General features: G+C 51.1%; 1 long non-coding RNA gene across 2 annotated transcripts; it reads right to left on the bottom strand.

Moving 5' to 3' along the window:
* Positions 1-2,900: 2,900 nt before the first annotated feature.
* LOC128075493 (uncharacterized) lies at positions 2,901-7,677 on the bottom strand. Of its 2 annotated transcripts, XR_008203860.1 has the most exons (4): positions 7,469-7,677; positions 7,181-7,276; positions 4,538-4,640; positions 2,901-3,932 (listed from the first exon to the last, which is right to left on the bottom strand). It is a non-coding gene; the product is annotated as an uncharacterized LOC128075493 (long non-coding RNA). The 2 variants fall into 2 exon arrangements; XR_008203861.1 differs by lacking the exon at positions 7,181-7,276 and having other exon boundaries at positions 2,902-3,932.
* Between the last annotated feature and the right edge of the window lie 2,967 nt (positions 7,678-10,644).

The following is a 10,644-nucleotide window of genomic DNA, read 5'->3' on the forward strand; positions in this document are numbered from 1 at the left end:
AAGTCTGACTAACTGGCAAACACTGGTAGCCCAAAAGCCTTTACGTGAGCTGAGAGCATCATTGCTTAAGGCATGCAGGATCAGCTTGAATGAGGAAACAGTACTGTTTTTTCTCCTATCTTCCAAGGATCTGGAGCTCTTTGGAGCAGTTACCTGTTTTAGACGAACTGACTCTTCCTCAACATACATGCTTTTTAAAGTTCTGGTAACATGCAAAATATTTTCCAACTATGCTGACAGTTGGGTAAGAATACTTTTGCTAATGAACAAAGTACAAGAAAAAAAAAAAAATCACAAAAGAAGGACATAACATTTATGGAGGAATTCTTTCTGAGGTAAGCTTGTCTGATTTGTCCATTGGTACCAGATAGCCTGATTAAGCTACCACCCTGCCTACAAACCTTGTCCTCCCACAGCGCTCAGCTCACCACACTTACAGCTAAACTCCTGTATCCAATTTTATTTTTCTTGTTCTTCCCTTAGTGCAAAGGAAGTGAAACTCCTAAACAAACTGAAAACATACAGAGGACAATTGGGAACATAACACCATTTCAGACAATGCTTACCAAATTAAATTTAAGCAAGTCATTTATCAGATGAACTGATCAAGAACAAGTCAAGTTGCCTTCATGACTCGGGGCTCAAATAAGCACTTCATGAAAATCTGTTTGTGTATTTCCATTCCTCCCTTTCTGTGGCCAACTTGGGTTACTTCTCTTGCAAAGAAGGGTGACCGGCATGTGGCAGCCTGACAAATGCCAAGATAAAGGCCATCCAAGCGATGGGTTTGTAAAACAACCAAAGCTGTGCAGATGTGCAGGGATCCCTTCCTGAACACATCAGACTAGTTCTGCCTCATGCTCTCAGCACAGCGCAGATTTTGAGAGGTGCATTGATGCACAGGATCCATCATAACCTAGATATTTTGTCTGCATTCAGAAGCATTACTATAACACCAGACTGAAGTGCCTACATTTAATTAACAAAATGATCCTTTAAGCACCACAGAAGGCCTCGGAGATCAGTTTAAATAGCTTCATTCTACTTTCAGTTCCTCGGCTTTTTAGGGCTACATTATATCCTTGTCAACACGATGGTGGTCCCCCTTGCCGGATGAAGAAGGCATGTGCTGAAGCCCAGCCTGGCAGCTCTGTACAATAGGAACAGAATGTAGATGGCCGAGGTGAAGGCTGGAGGAGGAGGACAGGCAGCTTTTAATGTGCCGTGAAGCCCAGGCCACACATGCAGGTCTAGACAATGCCAGTGGGAAGACTGCAGCCTCTTCAGCCCTCTCAGCTAATCAGCTCCTGCCATTCAGGCCCTCCGGACTGCGCTGCCCATATAAAGGGGGCTGAGGATTGAAGGATTCAGGATTACTGAACAAGCCCAGCAGCCACAAAGCCTCGCCCAGCACAATCCTCAGACGGCTGCTTCCACACCCCAAAATGAAAAATCGCAGTGCTCAAAAACCTGACAATGAAGAAAATACGCTCAACTAGCATAATTCATTAATATCAAAACATGCTTAACAAAACTCATTTTAGTGCTGCTAAATGTTAATATCTCCCAAGGTCCTTTCTTTCCCTATTTACTTGCTCCTTTTCTCTTTTGCAGGAGGTTCTCACGGAAAAGCACTTTTCACTCTAACAAGGTCTCTCTTTGGAACAGCATCTTTAAATTATTTAAATACCCATCTGGTAAACAATGTGGTATTTTTAACAATAAGGTGAAAATCTTGTCACTTTCTGAACTAATCCCTAAGGAATTGTTGAAATCTGCAGTTGGGTTTATTGTTTAATTGATAACAAGGAGTGCTTGAGGAACTCTGTGCATTGCGACTCGATGATTAAAAACAAACTGGTAAGTATCAAATCCTACAGGGAAAAGAAGGCCTGCATACTCCCCCCCCTCCTCACCCCCCCCCACACACACTCACAGAGTAACTGTTAAATATACACAAAAGTGCTTTTTCCATTGACTAAATGTGAAAGGGGAAAGAAAAAAAAAAAGCTCATGTCAGAAATAAGACCACACCTGCATTTTAATAGTATCTGCATAATATTCCTTCACATTACAAAAACAAAACAAAAACAAACAAAAGAAAACCACTCACTCTTCACAAGAGCCACCCATAACAACCACCATTTTAACCATGTCTGTCAAGGCAAAACCTGGGAATATTCACACACACCCGTATCAACAGCTGAGTGCTCCTCCTGGAGCTCCTGGCATGCTGCAGCTTAGCATCCCACGAAGCAGTGATGGTGAAGAAGCACCTCCACCATAAATAATCCCCCTATGTAGACATATTTGCCAAAGGACTGCGCTCACAAATTATTGACACCCTTCAGCAGTGACCTCCTGGCAATGAGGCGATCTCTCAAGCAGTGGAGTGGTTCACTCCAGGTGAGACAGCTGTCTCTGCCATGCAGCAAGGAACTGCAGCTCCCTGCCCGACTGCTCTTACGATGCCCAGCACTGCCTGCATATGCACATCCATAAGTAATCCATAAGCATCCCCTCCCTGCCCTACTGAAGCCTGCAGCAACCTTTTGAAAGATGAAGAATCATTTTGCCCTCCCTTCCCAACTATATCTTTTAACTGGAAACACAGGTTGCCATAGAAGGCACAGAAATTTGACAAGAGACAGCAGGAAGAGCTGCAGAGACAGAATGGCTGTTTGCCAGCTTGGGTACCGCAATCACAAAGATGACAGCAACTTATTTCTGTAGGAAAGATGTCGGTTAGAGCTCTCAGAGACAATAGCTTTGCTCCTTCTCTGCGCAGGCATATGTTCACTTCTGACAGACCTGATTTAAAACTTCTCGCTGTCATGGCAGTGTTGGTAAAAGCCTTAACCATAGTTTTTATGACGCTATTAAGTTTTCGTCATTTGTGGGTTTTGCAGTATATGAATACTATAGATGCCACCTTAATTAAAAGGTCTTGTCATCCTGTGCAATTAAAAAGAGAAAATGTACTCTCCTATGAATAGCCAGGAACAAATTGAGCGAGCTGCATTATACACGCTAAGTACACAGCAATTTTGTGCCTCTTCCTGTACCACATATATCCTCCAACATTTAGTACTTCCTAATAACCCTGTTACAATGTTTTATGTATAATTGACTTGCAGAGTACTAGTGCCACGACATCTCTGGCCATTAGTGACAACTAACTTAAACAAAGTTCTACTTTGCAAATACCTACAAACTTGACATACACGGAGTGCACAAGGAAAACTGTTTTCTCTTAGGATTTTCCATGTACAAATGCTTCATAAGAAGGCTGGCCATTCTGTCTTGATGGAAAGAATCTTTTAAAGACAGTCTCTTCCCACACGAAGGACACATAAGATGAAAACCACTAAAACCAACTTTAATACCAGGGCATCTATTTAATTGGAGAGCATATGCATATAAAGTAGACTGCATAGAGCACTCACAGTCTATATGTAAAAATGTACTTGACCAGCTCACTGCAGTGCGTTCCAGCAGATGGTTATCAGCAGGTGTCCCCACTGTGAAGGTGAATGTGTTTGCAGTCCACGAGTCTGGCCCATTCTTTCCATCTTGACTCCACCTCAAGGTCTTTCAGGACAACCAGGCAGCAGGTGACTGGCTGTCTGGGGGTCTGTGCCCAGAGAAGGACCGCCCTCAGGAACCACTATCAACTTCCGACAGTGAGAAAAGGGTATCCTGCATCTGTTTTCCACTTATACCCTCAGTTCTCAGGGCTTTATATAGATAGGGCAGGCAGGAAAGTCAGACACAGCTCCTCAGGCCAGTTGGACTGCAGCACCCAGTTCAAGCTACCTTATCCACGCAAGTGACAGGTAGGCACTGACCAGTGCTGTGTGAAGTAGAAGGGCAATGGATCACATTATCTTCTTCAGTGAAACCCAGACGTCACTTAGACCTTTTTGCCATCCCTGCAATATGATCACAGGATAATTTGTATTTCTTGAGATTTGCCACTTGAGATGACAGAGACGAAACTTGCAGGAATTCTGACAGACACTGCTGTAGGTCTGAGAAGCACAGCTATTGTCCCTGGGTCATAAAAATCTGAACATATACCCACGCAGAGGTCCCATACAATTCATCAGTGAGTGACAGAGACCATTACCATTTATAAAACATACCAGTCCCACTGATGTCAACAGCAGAACCTTCTGCTTTGGGACTTTCATTTAAGTGATAAATCTTCATTTGCACAGAGATCTTATTCACTGAAGTGCTGGGTAAATTAGGCTCATGGGTACAGGCAAGACATTTTATCTCAGAAGTCTTTCCCATCTGCAAAGGTGACAAAAGCATGGAAAACACTTTTTTCCCTTTGCCTTGCAGATAAATATAACCATCTGTTCAGAGAGCTGACACCCACCACCATCTAAACAAGTACCACGATGGATTTGAGGGTAGCATAAGACAGCCTGAGCTTGGGGGTTGGAAAGATTATCAGCAGAACACACGATGCTCTCATCTCTCTGTCAGGGGATGTTCTTTGCCTTCCTTCCTAGGTGCTGTGACTCACCCAGGAGTTCCCCACACAGCTGCTCTAGCTTCTGGGGAGATCTTCACAACCTGCACAGAGGCTCCTGGCTTGCTGCCTTGTCCCTGAAGTGCCCAGTGCTCCCCTGCAGAAGGAAAATCTAAAGCTGCTCCTTGAAAGAAGCTTTTCCTCTTACATCCATGCCAGCAGCCGTCTTTAGGGCCTAGAGGACCCCAAGCACCTGTTTTCTGGCTTCGATGAGCCTGCAGCATCTGCTTTGAAGTGATGCAGGTTTGGGGAGTGTCCTGGGGCACTTCTAAGCTACACAGACAAGTAACAACTGCTGCAGCTTAGACAAGCATATGCTCCAGAGAAAGAGACACGTTCAAGACGAGGAATAGGCCCAGCAAAGCAAAGGGGAAAGTTTTGGAAGGAACTGAAGGAATGCTGAGGATGTGGAAAGCTACAAAGCAAAAAGAAACAGTCCTAATGTCAGTGATAGCATTAACTATCCAACAGCAAGCTAATTAACATTCCTATTAACAAGCTATTGGCCAATTAGAGTAAATATCTTGAGACATGACTCTGAGACCCAGGGTCCTGCTTGAACCCAGCAGCCAGCGAGCAGCTGGAGCAATGTGGGGAGTGTCAGACCACTGCGTATGGGTGATGGATCCCCACTGCTGCCAGCACATGCCTGCCCCCCTGCGTGTGCTTTGTGTTACCCCTCCCTGGACACGTCTGCAGAAATCACCACCTCAGAATCGTTGCACATAACAGCAGAGCCCTCAGTGCCGCTGATAGCCTTGGACAGAAGGCTGATGGCAACACTGGTCCTGTGAATGCAAAGCAGTACTTTGTACATTTATCTATCTTTTCAACATGCATCACCATGTAACTTCTTAGAAATCCCTGTCTGTCTTCCCCCCTTACAAAGCAGGTAAGGCAGTAACACACCAGTAATGCCCAGCCACCCTCCAAAGATCCCTTGTAACACAGCCTCCAGGTGCTACATCGTTATAAGCTGTGGGTTTGAGACTGAAAGCTGCTCTCACAGAGGTTTTCCCTGAGAGCTGGCCTTGAATTACTGTCAGCAGACTCTTTTCCCTCAAAGTCACTGGTAACAGATTAGAGTTAGTACAAAATAATAATAATCCCTGAATGCTGCAGTATCTTGTCCCGATCAGAAATACACAACAGTCATTGATAAGGGAACTGATCTCTCATTCAGCAGTGACAGAACTGCACATCCTTTGTATAGGCTGCTGGCACCTGTGATCCACTTGGAGTCATCCTAACGCTCAGTGGCCACAGGTACACACGTGGATGTGCCATTCTTAAATAATGCATCACCCAAGGACAGAGCTGAAGCAGAAAGTCTGAGCACAGATAAACAGGCTCACAGCTTTGCTGAGAGATGTGCTACACACCAGGAGGCCAAGCAGGCAGCTACCATTCTTAGCAGGGCTCCCATCCATGAAAGCAAGAATAATTCATAGGAAGTGGCTTCAGAGTAGATCAAAGTACACCAGAGACAGGGGGAATCATATTTTGGGGAAATATATGCATAAACAGCACATTTGGGCAACTCTGCATTGGTAAAATGCTATTTCCTCCCTCCAGTTAAGCCGTAGCATCTGTCTGGTCTGAGCAGCTGAAGTATCACTCAGATATGAACTATGCCACCTTCTGTACAACTCTGGGTAAACATACACTGCTTCAGAAGTCAAATAGAAGCATACCTCAGATCACAAAAAAAAAAAAAAAGAAGAAAAAAAATCACTGCAGCCACACTCTGGTTTACTGACCACCATCAGCACTAAGCTGTGCTGTTCACTGCAGTTACAAGGTACTTACTTACATACTTCCTAACAACAGTAGGTTTCAACACAGGAAGGAAAAAATGACTGAGTCGCTCTGTATTTGACTGCTCATAGAGTATCTCAGATCACTGCTACACATACACACACACCCCCATTTGGCAACACCTTGATTGCTTCCAGCATCCAGAGCACAACTTTACTTTGTAAAACTAATCAGCGACCAGTGACACTCGGCATTCCACCCCAGTGACCCAGAATGCAAGCAAGAAAAGAACAAAACAGAGAAGAGAGGCTAAGTAAGCAGGAGGCCACGGAGCTCAGAACCTGGGGGCACCTGCACAGCCCCCCCTGAGCTCAGCCATCAGCCTCTACACAGGGCTCTCCCGTGGCAGCACAGGGGGCTCGGTTCCCCCTCACAACCTGCACAGCTGAGAGTTCCTGAACAGTGCCACGGTTTTATTTACTCTCAATTAATCATGCTCAACTGTAAACAAAGTGCCTGTTTTAGTTCTGCTGACAATTATCCACTTGTCAACATCTCCCTCAAGTACCTTCAGCATCTGGCAACGCCACGGCACCGCTACATCAGAACGAGCATTTTGCCTCCATAAAAACGCAGGCACGCGGCAGGTTTTCAGCTGTTTCCCGGCCATCAGCCGCCAGACCGCACTGCTGCTGGTGCCACCAGGGTGCAGAGCGTGCGTTTTCTGGGGGGAGAGGGGGTGGAAGGAGCGCCAGCGGAGTACCGAGCCGTGAGGAGGTGCCGCGGGGTGGTGGGAGCTCCCCGCCCTGTGCCGGTCTCCACAAGAGGGCTGGTGTTCGTGCTCTGCAACCTGAGTGCCAGCCACCGACACATCCCTACCTGCACGCTTCCAGAACACCGTAAAAACCCTTCCACTCTTTGTTCTTGGGCCTGCGCTCTCCTCAGACCCCCGGAGTTCCCTTTCCGGCGTGAATCCTTCCGATTTAAGTTTTTAAGACGTAATTAATCCCACCGGCTCAAAATGCTTCCTGTACCTTAACGCAGCCACCCCGTCCTCAAGTGGCAGCGGCACAGCCCGCCCGGCACCTGGAGCCCCTGGAACCCAGCCGGAGCACCGCCCGGCCAGGAGGAGCCGCAGCCACTCCCCAACCCAACCCCGCAGCTCACCAGAGCTTCCACGTGTTGGCACCGCGTGAAGCCCACGCTGTGTCTCAGACGGAGCGGGCAAAGCTCGAAGCTGAGGGGGCGCACCTCGCGCTGTGCCCTTCCTCGGGCCGTGCCCCCAGGTTCGAGCAGCAGCGCGCTCCGGCTGGCCGGGCTCGAGCTGTGCGGATGGGAGCAGCAACCCAGGCCGAAGCGTTGCCCCACGCTTTCGCCTTTAACCCCCGCCGCCACGTGCAATTAATTGAGATATCTTTTATACTTGATGTGTTGCAAAATTAACGCCTAATTTATGTAATTAGTCAATTAGCTCTAATTCTAGCATATGGTTCCCAATGCCCAGAAGGTGTTCTCGTTTCCCAGGTACTTATTTAGATGTCACGAAACGCAGCCAATTAACGCTACACGGCCGTAGTCCCGGCCCTGTTCCGCTCCCGCTGAGCGCGCGGCCTCTCCCGGCCCGGGTAGCGCTGGGCGGGCTGCGGCCCGTCGCGTCCGGCGGAGGGGTTTTGTGCCATTAATATTTGACGGCAAGTGCTTCCGAGGGAACGGTTGTTTGCTTTTGCGAAGTGCAACATCGCACGGACGGCTTTCTCAAATCGCTGCTCTCGGTACGAGGCGTCCTGGAAAGCCGAATCGCGCTCCCGCCCGGCCCCACGGCTCCGAGCGCGGTCCAACCGCGGCGATGACGGCCGCAGCCCCACGCGGGCGGGCGTCGGGCAACGCGTGTCCCTCTTCCGGATAAATTAATGAGCGATTTAATTAATAAAACCAGAGAGCGGCGTAAATGCTATGATAATGAAGTTAAATGAGCGCGCAGTAAAATATTCACTAATCCGGCACATTGGCAAATGCCCCCTTAATTCTGCTGAGCACTAAAAGGGTTTTGAGCACCATAATGAGATTCCTCTGTCTGCTAATTAATTGACACCCTCCTGAATATTCATATGCGCCGGCACCGCGACGTTCCTAATTGCGGTACGGAATGGATCTCAGAGGAAAGTAAATCGCCATAGACTTAATTAAAATAATGTATGCCGGCTCCAGCCCGCTGCCGATGAGGCATTTGGCACCGCGCGGCCCGAGGAGGCGGCACCCGGACCGCGGCACAAACGGGCGGCGGAGCCGCAGCCCCGCACAGCCCGCAGGGCCCCCCCGCACCGCCGCGGGGCCCGGAGCCGTTCGGAGCGAGGAGAGGCGGCGGGGAGGAGGGGGTGCTGCTCTGCGGAGGCGTGCGGAAGAGCGGTGGGGAGATGATGGGGGGGGGGAGGAGCAGCCACGTTTGTAAACTTTTCCTCGAGGGGAATCCGCTGCCTTTGAAGCTCGCGATCCGAACGCGCTGTTCTCTGCACCTCCACACCAACACGGCGAGCCGATGTCGGACACGGAGCCACGGAGCTCAGCAGCTCAAAGCGTGCCCGGCTGCATCCAGAGCGGAGCGCCCACCTCTGCCCGATCGCGGCCCTCGGCCCCGCACCGTGGCTGCATCCGCCGGGCCCGGGACGGCCGAGGGGCGGGGCTGGGGGTGCCGCACCCCCCCGGTGGGCAGCGGGGCGCTCGGCCTCCTCCCGCCCTACCGCTCAACAGAGGAAAAGGAAAATCGGTCTGTAGCAAAAGGAGGCTGTTAAACAAAAATCACCACAGGTTAGAAACTAAAAAGAGTTTATTTGAAGACATACAAATGCATATTTATTATACACATGTAGGCATTAACAATGTAAATTACACCGCCAGCGCTTGCTGGTTGTTTATTCATTAGATCTTTAGAAAATCTACATTGCCTGCAGACAGCGGGAGGATAATGCTACATACGCGCGCAGAGCCGCAGCCCGCGCCGTCCCGCCCGGCCCGGCGGCTCCCCGCTCCCGGGACAGCGGCCGCCCCGCAGCGCGGCGGGAGGGAGCGGGCGGCAGTCGGGGCGGACGAGGCCCTGCGGGCGCTGCCTCTCGGCTGCTGCGCGGCCGCGTCCGGGCCGAAGGGCAGCGCTTGTCGTTCCCATCTCCGTTCGCCAAAAGAAAATGAGACCGCTAAGTTCTTTCCCCTTCAGCTGATTAAACGCCGTACGGTTAGAGCGTCGCTCGGTAATAAAGGCAAAGTGAAAAACAGGAGCGAAGAAATCGCTGCGGGTAAAGCTTTCCTAAACTTAGATCCGAAGAACCTCTCCCAGGAATAAAATATTAAAGCGGGTTAATGTGTTTTTTTGCTGCGGAGCTGCGGAGCTGAGGCTGACGGGAAGACGCGAGCAGCTCTGGCCTCGTGGCGATGGCACCGGGGAAATGAGGCCGACGGAGGGACGGAAGGGCTCCGGGAGCTCCGCGGCCTCAGCAACCGCGGCCGGTGCCCGGCCTCGCCGCAGGGCCGGCTGTGCCCCGCCCCGCCCGTCTCCTCCCCGCCTCGCTCTACCCTGCCCTTCCCGAGCGCGCGGCGGTGCGGCCGCAGCCCTCGGGCAGCCCCGGCGCTTCTCTGGGAACGCGCTGCAGCCAAGGCGCTGCCCCCCCTCCCCCGCCCCTACGTCCCCGCCCGGCCCGGCCGCGTGGGAGGGAGCCGCCGCACGGGAGGTGCCGTGCCCTCGCGGGGCGGCTCCGTGGGTGGCGGTCGAGCGGGCGGCGCGGAGACGGAGGAAGGCAGGGAGAGAGGGAAGGGAGGGGGGCGGTGGCGGGAGGCCGGGCGGAGCACCGCCCCCAGCCCGGGGCGGCCTTCCCGGCCGTGCCTACACGGACTCGCTCGCAGCCGCGCCCCGCCGTCGTTGTGGCCCTCAGGAAAACGTAGCTCTGAAAGTTTGAGCGGGTTTGAGCTCCGCAAATGGTTATTGCCTTCGGTAATAGGGGAAGAGGGCAGTTCACTCTTGTGGCTGTGCAGTATTAAAGTCATTGTCAGTTGTCAGCTCAAAATGTTTGGCCGAGTCATATTGCAGGCGCTCACAGGTGTCTGTGCAGGAAGCCCAGCACGGTAGGCACTGTGTAGGTCTGCACAGCCCGGTACAGCACTGTGTAGGTCTGCACAGCCCGGTACAGCACTGTGTAGGTCTGCACAGCCCGGTACAGCACTGTGTAGGTCTGCACAGCCCGGTACAGCACTGTGTAGGTCCGCACGGCGCTGCTCGGCACGCAGCCCCGGAACCGCATTCACCGCCCGCAGCGACAGCAGGAGCTCAGCCCCAGCTTTATCCTCCCCTCCCGGTT

The sequence above is a fragment of the Tympanuchus pallidicinctus genome, unplaced genomic scaffold (assembly GCF_026119805.1).
Source record: "Tympanuchus pallidicinctus isolate F22 unplaced genomic scaffold, pur_lepc_1.0 scaffold12, whole genome shotgun sequence".
In the NCBI taxonomy this organism is placed as follows: Eukaryota; Metazoa; Chordata; class Aves; order Galliformes; family Phasianidae; genus Tympanuchus; species Tympanuchus pallidicinctus.